Genomic DNA, 17,468 nt, shown 5'->3' with positions numbered 1-17,468 from the left:
GGGGGGGGCTCAACATTTTCTTATCATTCCTTACTTGGGGGGGAGGAGGGGAAATGAAATTCTTACGTAATAAAATAATCTACATTAATTATAGCTATAAGTAAACCTAAAATGTATTTATAATATAACAAATATATTAATAAATGTTATAATTAGAAGTTGTAAAGCTTTTTTTATAATAAAAAAAATTAATTGAATCATGTAATGTATTACGTAAGGTGGGGGAGGGGGAGGGGGGTTATGAAAAATCTTACGGTTTCTTTACATGGGGGGAGGGGGGAGTTGAAAATGTGAAAAAATACCTTTACGTAATTATACCTTTACGTAATTTATGGATGACACCTTACGCAGACACGCCAATGGATTTTCGTTCCCGGCACGCTTCATCCCCCTTACTAGTCCAAAAGCTAGCGATGAATCACTCTCTATAATTTCGACCGTGAAGTATAGGTATATATCTTCATTTCTATGGCAGATATATGTTCTAATTCAGAATATGTTAATATTCTGAATATGATTGAAATTGGCTGAATTTTCTTACAAAATAAAATATGAAGCTCCGTACTTGACTCAACAAAGACGCACTCATTCTCTAGCGATCTTTTTGGTCTGAAATTAGGCAATTAGTCAAAGTACAGTAAGAAACAATATCAGAAGAGATCCAAGAGGCGTAAGCCCTTTTAGGTTAAAGATAATCAACAAGATTCCAATAATGATTAACCGTTTGGTGAAGAGTGACTGGTTTTTGAAGAAATCAAAAACAGAAATGGTTAAATAAGTTGTAGAAGACACTACATTGGTTTACTTTTAACACTTTTTTAAGAAAAGTTTCTAGACAACAACTGCTTAATATTGAAAAATAATTTTGGTATAGGAACTTGGCTACATAGTTTTTGAGGAAACTAAAAACAACCGTGAATAACATTTCTCTTTATTAAAAATTCAAGAAAACAAACTCAAAACCAAAGGCCCCTTCGACCGCTCAGTTCCAGCCCCCGGCAGGACCTTGACGCGGGCGGACTCCTGCCGGCAGAACCGCCGCAGGAGCCGGCGACCGCGCCCGAGCTCCGCCGGCGCGTCTCCCGCGCATCGCGCCGTCTGATCGCATTCGAACCCAGACCTTTGCCGCGGCAGGTGCGAGTACTCCTCCGGTGATCTATTGAACGATTCTGGTGCTCCAGTGCTAGTGGTGCTCGGTCGGGGTGCGTTTTCGGGCGGTGCCTTCTGTTCCACTCAGGATAAGCACGGCATAGAACAGCGTAAGTCCGCATGCGGTTTATCTGACTAGATCGACGCTGTGATCTAGCTTATCAGCGTTACAGTTTGTTGTTGTTGTTAATTATGTCATTACCGCACACTATCTCGCTAATGATACACACTTTGCGATGCAGCAAAAAGTGTTAGATGTAAAAATGCGTTTATCGCTTTTTTAGTTTCTTTATGGCGGAGAAACTACCATCAAGGCGATTATTAAGTAAAAACTAGCACATATGTGAATCAGATTATAACTTAATGGGTTTAATAATCAGACTTAAAAGGTGTTTTGCGGGAAAAAGCCGAGGAATCGATGGATTCTTTTAAGGTTACGATGTTGGTTTTATAGTTTTGTAGCGTGCTCTTAATTATAGTTAATAATTTAGTTGGCTCTGAAGGTTACAATACGCTGGGGAGTTCATCAAAGGTTTATTAAACCAGTCAGCTGAGGCTAGATCATATTTTATTTATATACACGCGTTTAAAAAATTTAAGTGTTTAATCATAAATTTTATCTTAAGTATTACTAAATATGCACTTGGTGATACAAATCAGTATTTGTACTGATTTTACGTCTATAGATTTTTATTTGTTTTTACAATGAATGAATCTAATTTCGATTTTAAAATTTATATTTAACAGATTATTTTATCAGAATTTTTAATTAAAAAAAAACAATCGTTAAAAATGTCGATAACGATCGACTTTTCAGTATTGACATGTTAATTTCAAAATAAAATCCAAATATTTACGCCTCGTTTTCTAGTGTTAAAATTTGAAAACAAATTTTTTAATTGCAAAAAAAACGTGAAGCGATTTCACACAAATTTGTCATTCTGTTTTAATTTTTGATGCTCTCCAAATTAAGTGCATGTTATATCACAAATGGTGATTCAGAAATGGTGACCAAAAATGAAACCTCGTATTCTTTGGTGAATTTTAAGAGGAATCTTTCCTATAAAGTTTTTATCCAGGACGCTTCGTTAAAGTTAGAAGAAAGAATAAATAATGCTTTTCATCAGATTTAAGCAACAATAAATAAAGAGCATGTAAATTTTAGGAAAATCCCTGATTTTGGACAATATTTACATGAATACATGTGCCCAATTTCAAATTATTTCACTTATTAGTTATTAAATTATTTTTAAAAAATTAAAAATATATTTTTTTATTTTTTAACGAAGCATCCTAGGTAAAAACTTTATAGGAAAGGCTCCCCTTAAAATTCACCAAAGAATACCAGGTTTCATTTGTGAATCACCCTGTATAGTTATAATTTCCAGGGTAGTTAATTTTTGCTCCAGTGTTTTCCAAGTTATTTCAGGTTTGTGTTACTACTATGATAAGAGTATAATGGCTTTATAACAATTAATTCTTCATGTTAGTAGTGTATTGTACCATTTTCGAGATACATGATAAAGTGTCAAGCATCATGTAAGTAATTATTGCTAAAAGCAACAAATTATTTTTTAAATAAAATAATTATTATTCAATTAATCACCTTATCTACGATTGAAATAGAGAGTATTAGATTATTACAGAATTTAATGGCTTCCTTCAAGTATTTTTTACAACTTGAAGTATACCACATATTTTGATTAATTTAGATTAGAACATCCTGTTTATCGAAAATGTAGTATTTCGGGGCACATGTTTACAGAAATTTTTTTTTATTAACTTGTGGCGTAGAATCCACCATCATGGCTATTTGGCCAAGCATTTTAGGTACACTCTATATGTTTGTGTGTTAAATATATAAAATTGACAAAATTTAATATGACAGAAAAAAAAACAAATGAAATTAGATAAATTTTCAACATATTTTAATCCCTTTATTTGGCAACAATTATTAATATCTGTTTTGTTAATCATTAAACAGAACAATTGATGTTTACATTTTTCCCCATAAACCACTTTATGGCAAACAAATTTCGTGCCAGAAAAAAATTTAAAGTAAATTATACTACTAAACTATAAAATAAGTTTCGTAAACAAAGGAACGTCGTCCGTCTAGTAGAAACCATTAAAAAATATGCAAAGTCATAGATGGCGATAAACTGTCCACTTGTCTTATTTATATACGAAATATTTCGCCCTGTATATAAAGGATTAGACTGTTTGCTCAATCTAACAGTAATAAAAGTTTAAAATTTATGGCGTAGGTACCCACGCATCAGTGAGGTTTTGCATTGAGATCAGTTTTTTAGGTTAGAAATAGTCGACCGTAGGCAGCGCAGGATTTCAATGCCCGCTCGATTTACAGATCTTATCGCTCTGTAAATATTTCGCTTGTGCGTTCAGCGATGACTAGTGCCGTTTAACATCCGTTTTATACCAAAGTGTATGGCAAACACGTGTGAAGAGATAATCTCATGGGCATTGTTTTCTTTTCCTGTTTTTTCAACAGGGTGATCGAGAATTCTAATAATTCTAATGTTGCAATTTACTCCAGAGAGACAGGCTCCAAGAACAACTGGGTGCACAATTTGAGCATCTATTATGAACAATTTGTATGTAAATGTAAAAATCTAAAAATACAAAATTCCAAAAATTTAATTTCAATGTTTTTTTCTTGGAACCGAATAACGATTTTTTTTATTTTTTTACGGATTCAGTCAGTATCAAAGGAGCTTTCAAACGATGTATCATACGCCTTGTAGTGCCATTTGAAATTTGAAAGTTGATACCTCGATCTACGTGGGGTTGCATGATGTAAGTCAATGTCCCCCTCAAATTAAAAATCGACGTTTTTGAAAATTTTTATATGGGACACCCTGTATACCTACAAGATGTGTCAACAGACTATTTGCATAATTAATTGTTTTAATTCTCCAAAGTTATACTTTCAAAACGAAAGTTGAATAAAGAAATTACCATCTTCTGCAAAAAATACAGTATATATTTTTTATTAATTACAGCTTTCTGTCATATCTTTTTCAATTGATGTTCAATTGTTTTTTGTTTGAATATTTTGCTTCCGCGGAACCTTTTACATGTGTCTACGACTTGTTCCGTCCTAATATTTTAAAACTAAAGACGTAAATTGCAATAAAAAGCGAATGATTTACATGAAGTAATAAAGAAGACAGCAACAGGTGATTCTTTGGATAATTATAAGAAAAAAATTAATTGTAAAACGGTGTGTTACAGTTTTTGAAAAATGTAACATTTTCGCAAATATTTCTAAAGCTGTTTGTCTTAGATTGATGAAATAGTCTGGTGAACTAACTAGAGTAAAAAAAATCATCAAATTTATATACAATTATGTCCGCCACTGGCGGAAATAGTGGAAGACGCTATCTCCAAGAACCCCATAGTTTCAACGCCTTTGAGTATTTTAGAAATTATATCAGAGCTTTCGATTAAAAATTGCATTTCAATAAAGAAAGAAACTAGTCCATTTTATACGAAAAACGAGTCATTTTTGAGATATTATTTTTTATCAAGAATAAGCTTACCGGACAGATAATCACCCAAAATAACTTTCACATTGTTAAAAATACGATATCATTTACATAATTGATTATCAAAAATTGATCAAACCATTGGCGTAGAACTTTTGAATTTTCTGAGGGGAAGAAAAAAGATATTTGCATTTTATTTATTTTAAGATAAGAATATTACACGGTTGAGCAAATTGGTAGTACTAATACTGCCAGTTTGACGGAAAAATCTATAGAAATTTTTGTTAAAATACGATTTAATTTTGAAATTTCTGAAGGTAATGTGTATAAAACTGTATTTCTAATTAAAAAAAAACTAGTAGATTTTTTGTAAAACAAGTAATGTTGGAGTTATTGTTAATTTATTCAACTGAGTCTTAAGCTTATTTTAGAAAAAAAAACTCAAAAATTGTCGTTTTCCCAATGAAATGGAATTCTTGGAAAAAAATTAGGGATTTCCAAAATACTCATAACATCGAAAGTTTGATGTTCTAAGTATCTCCCAGTCTTTCTATCACTGGTGTAATAAACGTTTCACCAGTTTCCGTCAAACATCTTCAAATATATTTGAGTAAATAAATAAAAAAATTTGACACTCTGTTTCTCAAAAGTTAAGCCGTTCAGAGGTTCATACGAACTCTTCTTCTTAAAATGATCCAAAGACTCTATACCGTATATAGATTATAAAGATCGTAAATTACAAGATTATTTTTCACATTAACGTTACTTTTTCAAACAGTTTCGCCTTTAAGAATCATTTGACAGCAAAACGGCACAAGGGTCTATAGTACGTATTTAAATTTAGTTAAGTACTTTTGAGAAGCCTTACGGACAATTCCCAGAACTACCACTGGTATCTCTTTGAACGAAAACTTTTACAGATTTGATAAAAGTAGCCTTAAGAACCTTGACGTAGAATCTCCAGAGAATGCAAGCCAATTACGAGTGCCTACCTCTGAATCCAGTAAGTTACAACCGCTTTACAAAAAGAACTCCTTTACCTGAAATCGGGATCCGACTGCGGCCGACATATGGGTGTGGGCAGATTCAATTTCAGAGAAATCCAAAGCCTCTTGTTTGCCATGCAAATACAGACGGGGCAACGGCTCTTAATGCTGTTAGGCCTCATTGAGACTATTAGTTTTCTCGAATTACTCCGAACTACCAGACAGGATAAATCCTAACCTGATTATACATAAGGGAAATGTGCAGTGGAAACAAAATATGCAAATGGAAATGCAATTATTTTATGAAGGAATACAAAGGAAGTAAATAATCAATTATTGCAAGGAAGATTTATAACTCTTTTTATTACAGACAGACTACATGTTTTAATAAATGTTGGTTCACATAAAATTCTAGGGTCAAAAATCAACTAATCCCGCTTCTATAACATTCAATCCTTCCCCCGTTTTAACCCGGCGCGCGGCGGGCCTTTTTATGTCAGCAAGCATGTGACAACCATAAATTTATGAAACCTGGCAATAAATTTTACACTCGAGGTTATAGCTTTATTGCTCCATCAAAGCGTCTGAAACTCGTCGATGCAGAGATAACTAGGGGATTTTTAGAAAGTATGGTAAGTCTAGGGCTATATATTGTCGGTTACTCATACCTAATTTTCTTGGAAGCGATCGTCCGACTTTAGAAATAGACGACTTCAGAAAGAGATAATATCTAAAGTGGAATTTTGGTCATGCAACGAAAAAGAATAGTGGGAATTACTGAAATTTTGGGAGGTCATTGTGGAAATTTAGGGATATGAAATTTGATGGTATGCAGAAGATTATAATTAATCTTTATTTTCCTAACAGTTTTATCATTGAAAATAGAGATTATTTTTAAAATAGCAGGAAGCAGATCTTGATTCTGCATCAGATGATTGATTGATGAGATGATCTTATTACACAATTGTTTTGGATGAAACATTTTGTATATATATATAATTTTAGCTGATAGCTTATGTAGACTGAGAGACTTCATTTTGCAACTATAAATATTAGAAACTTTAAATTTTCAAATACAAATTGTATAAATTAGTATCTAGCAAAATTTTGTTCTACAAGCAATTGTCATACATAATGTTGTAGATTCTTTATTATTCTTATTACAAGCAATTTCAATCTCCTAATCCATTGGATATCTTGGGCCTCCAGAAGATTAAAAAATCTAAGTCTTTAACTTGTGAAAGTAAAATATATTAACAAAAAATTGTTTTTTAATATAATCCCTTTGCACATTTATACGCTTATCCCATTGTTCTACTGATACTAAAAAATAGCAACGTAGAAAGATTTGCGAGTAGGTACTCTTCAATCATCATCGGTCATGCTGCTCCACTTCATCATTGCTGAAATGTTGATGCTCAAGGAATTTTAAGGGCCTAGAGACGGAGTTCGTCGAGGTCAATTATGGGTTATAAGATGGATGTGGCAATACCTCCCAACCCCATTTCTGTAATGAACAGATAGTGCGCTGAGCGGAATGAAGACGTGCGTTTCTTTAAGAAAGGAGATGCTCTTAGGGACAAATGAAACCGTATTTTCCACAGAGTGGAAACATCTTTTAAAATGCGGCAGGTCGAGTATCTTACCGGGGCTATAGTGTATCTCCGCAGAGTTGTGCTTGAAGGATTCTATAAGACTCCATGAGCTATACGTCTTTCTTTCACAAAAAACTGATGAATCTATGAAAATAAAATTTATGATATGCAATATGCATGCTTGTAAAATCTACACTTTTCATCCAATCAAAGTTCCAGGCATTGCACTGTTTTGCTAGGGAAATATCTACCAACTTCAAATTTGAATGAAGTGTTTATTTTTGTAACCGAAATCAATAACTTTTAGACTTGTCAGGATCAAAACTTTATAGATTCCGCATGTCTACCTGAAAACCTTGCACTAATGAAACAATTGAGATGAACTCCAATCAAATCGGTGTGAAATCAACCATGGAAACACCCATGAAATGATGGAAAATTATAAAACATACACCTACAAAGTATATGAATAGACCATTCCTTATGGTTTATGTTTATACAGTATCAATTGGTTATTCCAGCGGCTAACTACCCATTGTTCTCATTCCGTCAGTTTTACCGCACCGACGTAAACGTTAGTCATCCGTACAGCAGTGGCATTTTCCAATCTGCATTTCCGCTAATAACCCACCCACCTTATCAAGCTAATGCGTTCTGTGATAACCCCAATTACGTGTAAACATACCTAATCGATTTGGTGGAGGTTATGCGTGTGCAGCAAATTAGTTTTTCGTCGAAAGGGATATCAGCTGACATATTAAATTCGAGCAGAATAGGTCGATCAAAGTATTATTAGTTTCCACATTCGTTTTCACACTCTTGAAAGTTTAACTTGATCTTAAGTCTCTTTAACTAAAGCAAATAATCTAAACTTACCTGAGGCAAATGAGATATAATTTTCTCTATAAGATGGGTTTCTAATTTAAAATAGTTGAGACATTAATCAAAATATTCTTCACTTATTTTCTTGGAGAAAAGCCTACCGAGGTTATTCATTCATGTGAAGATTTTTTCTCACGATGAGGATTTTGCCTTAGCTTCCACGTCGTGGTGTGGAAGCTGAATCTTCGAACCATTTCGAAGGCAATAGCCGAAGTGGCTATCACCTATCATTTACACGTGGAGGTATTATACAGGGTGTCTCACGGTGACGGCCCATTAGAATTATTTCAGAGAGTACTTCGATTTGAATTTTGAAAATTTGGGATACCGGGTTTTCGGGCATGCCCTTCTCAACTAAAATAATAGTGTCCACGTACCACTTACGGTTATACCGGAAGTCGCCATCAACTTGCTTATTTTAAATTTAATACCCTGGAATTTTTAGCAAAACTTCAAAACAAACAACTAAACTGTCAATTTTTGTTAGTCTCTTGCAGTGACAGTTTAACTTAGTGTTTATAAGAAATGGAAAACAATACATATTCAAATGCTGATATTTTAAATTTATTATTCGTTCACGGACGTTGCAATGGGATTATAAGCAGAACATATCCAGTTTTTAATGACATATCCAAATTTGCCACCAATGAGCAGTTAAGAAGAATTTTAGCAAATCAACTAGAGTATGGTCGAATTTGTGCAGAACGAATTTTACCAAAACTAATAACTTCAAATGAAGATAATGTAATAAATGTGATAGCCTATTTTAATGTTCATCCAGAATCCTCAACTGGTGCCGCAGAATATGATTTAGGCATTTCACGAGCGTCTATTCACAGGATGCTAAAAACTAATGATATGCATCCATACAAAAAGGTACTTTCTGCTCTTCATTCGGGTGACGCCGTGCAACGTGTACAATTTTTTGAGACGATGTTAGTGCGGTACCAAGAAGATCCACAATTTTTGCAACATATTATATGGACAGACAAGTCAAAATTTACGAGAGAAGGTATTTTTAATAGACATAATACTCATTTGTGGTCATCTGAAAATCCTCATGTTATCCGGGAAAGAGACTTTCAAGATAAATTTAGCGTAAATGTTTTTTGTCTAATTAAATATAACCAAATTTCTTACCATCTCTACGAAGAAATTTTAAATGCCGACAGATATTTCAATATTTTGCAAACGGTTGTGGCAGATTTTCTAGATGATATGCCTTTAGACCAACTAAGGAAGTGTTGGTATCAATTAGACGGGGCTCCACCTCACTGTCACAATCAAATCGATCAACATCTGACTGAAATGTTTGAAGATAGATGGATGAGACGTCTAGGACCGTGGAATTGGCCAGTGAGGTCTCCCGACCTCAATCCATTAGATTTTTATGTTTGGGGAGTAATAAAGCAAAAACTTTATTCCGTTGCTTCAAAAGAGGATTTGATTGCTCGAATACGAAGAGCGTTCCATGAATTGCCTGCAGCTGAAATAGCAAAAGCGGTGACTGATGGTGTTGTCTCTAGAATCCACAAGTGCTTAGCTGTTAATGAGGGTCATATTGAACACTTATGACTTTTTTAAGTCATTTTTTTTTATCTTGGTGCATTATTATTATCAACATACATAATTAAAATTGTGTATTTACTGTGTATGATTTTTTACAATTCTTCTTAACTTTATTCTGCTCATTGGTGGAAAATTGGGATATGTCTCATTAAAAACTGTAAATGTTCTGCTTAGAATCCCATTGCAACGTCTGTGAATAAATAATAATAAATAACTGGTAACAGTTTAGTTGTTTGTTTTGAAGTTTTGCTAAAAATTCCACAGCTATTCTCGCAAGAAATTATATGATTTAAGGTGATTACACAAAAAATAGTAGATAACTTAAAAACTAGAAGAGATAGGTGTAGGGAACCTTGATACAGTTCGAAAGAGAATAAAATTGTGTATCAGAATATAGAAAAACATACAGGGCGTTCCATTAAAATAAAAACGACTTTTGAAGGTTTGAAGTTACCTAAACTTGGCATTAAATTTCTAGCACCCTGTATGCAATTAAGCCACTTTGAAAGTATGGATGGGAAGCTTAGGGGTCTAGCTATTCCCTCTATAAATATTGTTGCTTTATCTTTCTTACTATAAAATACACATGGTTTGAAGTTAGTCACTGTTTCTCTCCATTTTTTTGAAAAAAATTAAGTATCTCGAAAACGGTTAATTTTAGGAATCGGGAAACTCATAAAAGTCCGCCTAAAATAACACGTAGAATCCAAAATTGCAATAATATATAGGGTTTTCTATTTAAAATAAGTAAGTTGATGACGACTTCCGGTATAACCGGAAGTGGTACTTCAAAACGAAGTAGTCTCTGAAATAATTCTAATGCGCCGTCACCGTGAGATACCCTGTATACTTACATAAATATTTATTTATTTAGATAGTTAAAGCACTATGCTCAATTTCTATGCCATAAATGAATCTGGTGAATGAAACATGTGGTCTGCTGGACCGCCAGATGAATTCCCTACACACACGGTAACACTACCCGTAAATTATCTGATTGGTTGAGCCAAAACAAGTGAGTGTAAATACATATTCGTATATTTACACGAAATATAGTAAAAACATAAACACAAACGATAGCTATAATATATTTTAAACTGTAAGTGTCCAATACAAAAAATATACACACAAGTCCGCAATTCTATTTAACGTACTTTATATATTCAACTCATTTACATTTTTGTGTACAAAAATCATACCAACGACACGTACCTAAAAATATTTTCAGGTAGAAATTGTGCCACGAAATAATTATAATCCGGCAACAGTTAGCACTTCCTCGTACCTCCCAAGATTACACCTCAACGCTACCCGGCCAGTAATCATTTTATATATTTATTAATTAATAAAAATATAACGCCCAAGGCCGTAAATAATGGCGTTGTATCAGCAGGTGTAGCCTGCGAAAAGTATATTCGCCCCACAGTGCTATCCATCTCAGAGATCGTCGACCCCAGATCCATTTATTAACTGCCGAAAATTTACAGTATCGGCCATTTTAAATGCACGGGATGTATCTCAGTGAGCCAAAGGCATTTGCTCGCGCCAAGCTTTTTCATAAAATCACGGCGTATTCAAGGGTGCTTGCGAAATTGTCACAACTTCATTTGTTGTCATTTTATTCATTTTAAACAAAAAGAAAACTTAATCAAGCCATTAGTTTTCGAAATACACGCCACTAAGTATTATTCAAATTGAATAAACCCTTCAAATTTCATTTATCTGTATTAAATATCTTCAGAGACATTGAAATAAGTGATATATATATATATATACTATTTTTTAAATTGCAATATTTAGAAAACCAATAGTTGGTTCATTAAGGCTTTTTGATCTAAAATGGTCTGATGAAATGCTGAACCTTCTGAAGTGACATAGACATGGAAAACATATCAAGCTTATCACAGAATAGAATCTCTTTTGATCTGTATCGAAGAAATTACACAAAAAATTATTAAAATACATACTTCAAATACTGAATCCACCAAATTGTTGAATAAAAATGCGTTATTTTTTATATTGCTTTTAGTATATTTATAGTTTATTGATAAAACATAAAAACATCCATTTGGTATCCATTTTTTCGGTATGTGGGACACCGCAGATATTTGGACACCGCATGCAGGGGCCGATACAATTTCACCAGCAGCTTCCCGATGAACATCTGGCAAAATAATTCAATATATTTGTAGAAAGTGACGTCAACATAAATAAAACAGAACACCACGTTCTCTATATTTGTGCGTCTATATTTACGTTTAGTGTTGCCACAGGCCAGAAATACAGTTCCATTAACCTAGAGCTGGACGCTTTGTTGTGTGAAATCATCATAGATCATAGGTTTCTTTTCATTAAAGATTTTACATTTCTTTTAGAAACTGGACATTTAAATAAGACTATTGTAATGCAAAAATACGAATCTATCACTTTTTTCTTTGTTTGTATTTACAAAACTTGAGGACAGAACCAGTTTAATGTCGTTCCTCGGATTTTTTCTTAAAATTTATGTACAAAGGATTAACTTGGCTTTGGCCTTCAATTGCAAAACAGCTTTGTTGGATTTTCTTGTTTATTTTTACCCTGGACACTTTGCCAACTGGCATTGACAATTTTGCAATTGTTTGCATTTAATCGTCACAGTTTGTAAACAGACAAATTTCAAAGTATAAACTTTCTATACATATCGACATTAAAAAGTAAACTGTTTTTAAAGCCAAAACAATCATTGTGTGTAGTTTATACGCTTTCAGAAACTGGTACAAATTTTTGTTTTTATTTGATAGCCGCTGTCAAAGTACATTCATAGATTTAAGAGAATGACTAACACTAGGTCATAAATCAGATTGCACTGATTTGTATTCCAAGAATTTATTTCGCTATTTAGTATTAGTAGGAATTTCAATTGACAGATAAAATTACATTTATGTACCGAGACTGTAACTAAAACTATTAATACTTAATAATACACTCTTATACATTACTATATGTTTTTCAATCATGATGAAAGGGTTTAATAAGTAATATAAATGTTTATTGATTTAATTCAGTTCCATTTTCATCGCCTATGTTAAGGGGGGCGTTGATATGCACTATTTTTTGTCCAGCATTTTAGAAAATCTAAGCAAGTTAGGAAGAATATCTCTTCACTGTATCAGTTATATAAGCTTTCTTCAGGGTATAAGACAACTGACAATACTTACATTCAAAATAAGAAAAAAATTATATTTTTATGTTTATCTTAAATTTCCTTGATTTTTCACGCCTGTTGAAGTTACAGAAAATTGCGTACGGTAGTATAACCATAATTACACCCTGCAGAATGCTTTTAGGAAACTATTAACACATGCATTGATTACAGTTATTGAGTATATTTACAAATTTGCCGGACAAAACAGGAAGGGCATATTTTCTGATGTTTACATGTTTTCCGTGATCTTAAAAAAAAATAAAGCAAGTTGCTAGTCTAGTTGAGCGTTATGCTTCATCACTTGTTCTATCATTGTCTTACTAAAAGTGCGATTTCTTGTCTATAAAACGCCAGCCTTAATAGTAAATCTATCAGTATCTCATATTCGTAATATGAATGTATGCATATTCAACGGTTTAATGTGAGAAAAACATTTTTTCCAACTAATCACAGGCACTTTGTTCACTTTATTAAAAATAAGATCCCAGTTCACTGTCATTTAGAATAAGTAAAATATTACTACATTTCACGCCAGATTTTAATTGTTGCAATATGACTGAAGTCTTAACAGTCCCTTACTTTTAGCGACAGAGGTACTCTTTTTTATGTTTGAAAATTTAAGTACATACATCAAATAGAAAATCTATATCATTCTGATACATACAATCCTGTATTGCCGTTTCAAAAATATGTTCTTGATTCACACGAACAATTGATGTCATGGGTTTCGTAAGATACGTCTTAAGAAATATTTTACTTGTAAATTGGTTCCCAAAAAGAGATTATTAAAAGTACGATTCTCAACATGCCATTAAACTATGTATTTGCTTTGACCTTAATAATCTAGTTGAATTTTATGATGGGCGGTAACAGAACTCTGGTCGAAATAGGTAGTCATTCTCCTCTATCTATCTCCTAAATCTATTAATGTACTTTACAACTGATATTTTCGATAAAAACATTTTTCGTACACCCATAAAAGTCAATAAAGCCCAACCATTACATAATATATCAACAAATCCGTTCAAAGAAAGTGAAAAATGAGAAGCACGTTGCTTGTTCACAAAAAGGCCTCAAATCAACACGTGGATGGATTCCATTGTACCTTGAAACGCTGAATACATCGTGAAATCTATCCAGGAATAATTTATCGGCAGTTGCCCGTCCTATGATGGATTGCCAACATTACTCTTTCGGATTACCCCACACTTTCTTATTCAAATGTTCCTTAATTGCTTTTAAACAGAAGTTAGATGTCACGGATAAGGAATTGGGAAATCTAGTTGGCTTATAGGATATTTAGAATGGCACTCTTCAGTCAGTCTAATCCTTTAAAACGCGTCTAACTGTTCTTCGTTGCTTTAATAGACTTTAACGCTGATTGGACCAGATAAAACAAAGTCAGAACCGTCCGTACGCCTACTTTGGTGAGGATTAAATTAAATTAAATCGGCTAATTGGGTAATTACTGGTCCTCTTAATGCGAACATGGGGCTATTGTGGGAATAAAGTACACACGATTATGATTGATGTTATTTTAAGATAATTTGTAAATACCTACTAGTTGATGCAGTCTTGCACGAATTAGTATTTTTATTGAATTAATAATGAGAGATTTATGGCTGTTTAAGATAATGCAATTGTTTTTGTGTGGGATAATTGGGATATATTTTGGACTAGTTAGGTATTCTTGCTGAGAAAATAAGAAAGGATTTTAATAAACATGGACTTGACAATTTGTCTTTATTTAATTAGAAACTCTAAAAGACACCAAAACAGTGACAAGGTCGTATTTGCAACGTCGTTGTTAACTTTTTTAATGTCCCATCAGACCTCGAATGAGGGACACGACTTTTACTTTACTTTAAAAGGCGTTAAGCTACTGCAAAACACGTCTAAAAAATTTCCTAAAATTTTCAGCTGATGAAGTCATATACAGGGTGGGCCAATGGAAACTTTCCACCCCGATTTTGGTTTAAAATAAAAATCTGGGAAAACGCTCGGACACGTCGACTTTTGATTTGAGGGGGAACTATTTTTCAGTTTTTTTCTTCCCCTTGGTTTTACCCCTTTGGTTGGGGGGGGACCACCCTCCCAATTTTGATTGGGGATTAGGGTTTTTGCCTTCCTTTTTTTTAAGGTTTTCCTTGGGTTTTTTTTTGCCCTTCCAAATTTTCCCTTCTTTTTTTTTTTCGTTACGGAATTGCAGCTTGTCAAAATAAAAATAAATAAAAATACTTACTAATTTATTAATTAGGTCTACACGTGAACTTTATCTGATAAATTGTTCAAAATGTCCGCCATTAACGTCCATGCAATAATAAAATCGATTCTCTATCTCTTCTCTAATATTCTGCAACATATCGGCAGTTATCCTTTGACATTCTACAGTTATGCGTTCTTGCAGAACTTGAAGAGAATCTGGCTGTATTTTATAAACTGTAGACTTCAAATGGCCCCAGAGAAAGATTTATTTAGAGTCTCACTTATCACTTATTATTGCATGGATGTTAATGGCGGACATTTTGAACAGTTTGAGGCAAATGAGGCGAAATTGTAGGGTCATAAAGAACTCGATGAGACCTTTAAAAAGAGGTATGGCACGACCCATATTCCTTATTCAAATTTGGGGGGTTGTTCTCTCCCCAGCTAGGGGGTTAAAGCTACGGGGATGAAAAAAACTGAAAAATAGGTCCCCCTCAAGTCAAAAGTCGACGTGTCCGAGCGTTTTCCCAGATTTTTATTTTAAACCAAAAAAATCGGGGTGGAAAATTTCCATTGGCCCACCCTGTATGCTTTTTAACGCAAACACATAACTGTGCCACAATTCAATTTAAAAGACAAATTATTAAATAATACTAAATGATAATATGTTGAAATATGAAAACAAACCAATACGGCCCTATCCATGGACAAACCAGTACCTACGGTCCTGTCTATCTATGATTTATTGGAAAAAATCGTAATTTTTTCAGTATGTATTTTCAAAGAATTAATATGGTTTATGGAAACTATTGGAAAACGGGTGATTTTTTTGACAGATAAGTAGTATAAGTGACTGTTAATTTCCTTGCCATATTGGATATAATTAAATTTCCCTTTATTCTTAAAATCCCATTACGAGTAATTCTCGTGAAAGGATACGGCCAATTATTTTTAAGAATTTTAATTAGCTGCAATACTATCTGACTTACTACTGCTACTTAAATTCGACTAACGCAGTTTACGGTAAATATGTTCATATCGGGAATTCGTAATCACATTAAAAAACATTTTATATCGATAACGCAGAACCATTTGAAAATCCACTAGTTCTTTAAAATGCCACCACGGTGATAACAATTGTCATCTCAGATCAGTTGCGCGGCCAACTTGGAGTATTGCAAAATCATAAAACGTTTCTTGTGGCAATTTTCCCACACGTTCATTAAAATTTCGTGTAATAATTCGCACGCCTCTATAGAAAGTTTGCGGAATTGGATTGCGGATCGTTAATATAAATAACCGCACTTGTAATTTGGTGCAATATACGGGATGTTGCTTAATTTGTACCGTTAAGGAAATTGCACCCATGCATGGACAGCTGGATCTTCCTCAAACATAACAATTTTATAATTACCCTACACGGTACATGGTACTTAACAAGGCAATGTCGTTTTAAATTAGGCGTAATTTTGGGTACAATGAATGGCAATGTAATGTTTGGCAGCGGTTCGACTATGGTCGTTTCTCCTTTTCATAATGGTTTCTAAAAGACTTGCGTAAAATACTTAACACGCATTTTGTAAGTTTTTACAAAATATTATATTCTAAATTACCGTGTAAGATGACATAGATTGAGGAAATTTGAGAACTAGAACTGTTTTTCTAGCAACTGTATAAAAAATACACATTCGATTCTGTGATTACGATAAACATAAAACAGTTTTAGCTTATATGGAAGAATCGGTATCTTCATCTTTTCAATGATACACCTTTTTAGCCAATGTTACACTCTACCCAAATGTAGTTATAATTACTGTAAATATAAGTTTATTATTGGAAAATAACCCTGGTATATCACATCAGTTTTTAATAAACGTTGCTACTACCATGTCGATATTTAAAAAAATATATTGTCAAAGAAATGTAGTAATATTTATTTATCAAAAAATACCATATATTCACATTATACAATTCAAGTAAAAAAATTTAATTTGTTTCTTCGTACTATACCAATGAGGATCACTAAACATGATTTTGACCAAATTTATGGACCTAACCAATCTGTAATGATGTTTCTATTGGATCCATGGACAGTTTTAGGTAGATCTTTGACATAGTAGGTATCAAAAGAGAATCTGGTTACTGTACCTAAGTAAGAAAAAACATCAATCATATGTGGAGCTAGAATCATAAACTATAACCATTTTGATGCCATATTTGGCTGTCTTGTTTGGCATGTAGTGGACACGAAGTCCTAAAAATTGTTTGTCTATCGTTTGGTTAGGTTTGGATTAGGTCCCATCAATACACAGCAGAATTTATGTTTTGTTCCGTTACGGAATATATTACAAGTAATTATTTGTTTATCATCATTTTCAATATTAGC

General features: G+C 33.2%; 1 protein-coding gene across 3 annotated transcripts in view; it reads left to right on the top strand.

Moving 5' to 3' along the window:
• LOC108904587 (protein phosphatase 1 regulatory subunit 14C) overlaps positions 1 to 17,468 on the top strand; it is a 113,152-nt gene that overhangs the window by 24,978 nt on the left and 70,706 nt on the right. The window contains exon 1 of one of the 3 annotated variants that reach the window (XM_018707205.2): positions 1,044 to 1,259. The exons of the other annotated variants lie outside the window; for them this stretch is intronic. The gene's annotated coding sequence lies outside the window, so the exon portion shown is untranslated. Of the gene's footprint in view, positions 1 to 1,043; positions 1,260 to 17,468 lie in introns of those variants that run through there. 3 annotated transcript variants of the gene reach the window in all.

The sequence above is a fragment of the Anoplophora glabripennis genome, unplaced genomic scaffold (assembly GCF_000390285.2).
Source record: "Anoplophora glabripennis isolate ALB-LARVAE unplaced genomic scaffold, Agla_2.0 scaffold131, whole genome shotgun sequence".
Taxonomy (NCBI): domain Eukaryota; kingdom Metazoa; phylum Arthropoda; class Insecta; order Coleoptera; family Cerambycidae; genus Anoplophora; species Anoplophora glabripennis.
This window is presented reverse-complemented; position numbering and strand designations above follow the sequence as displayed.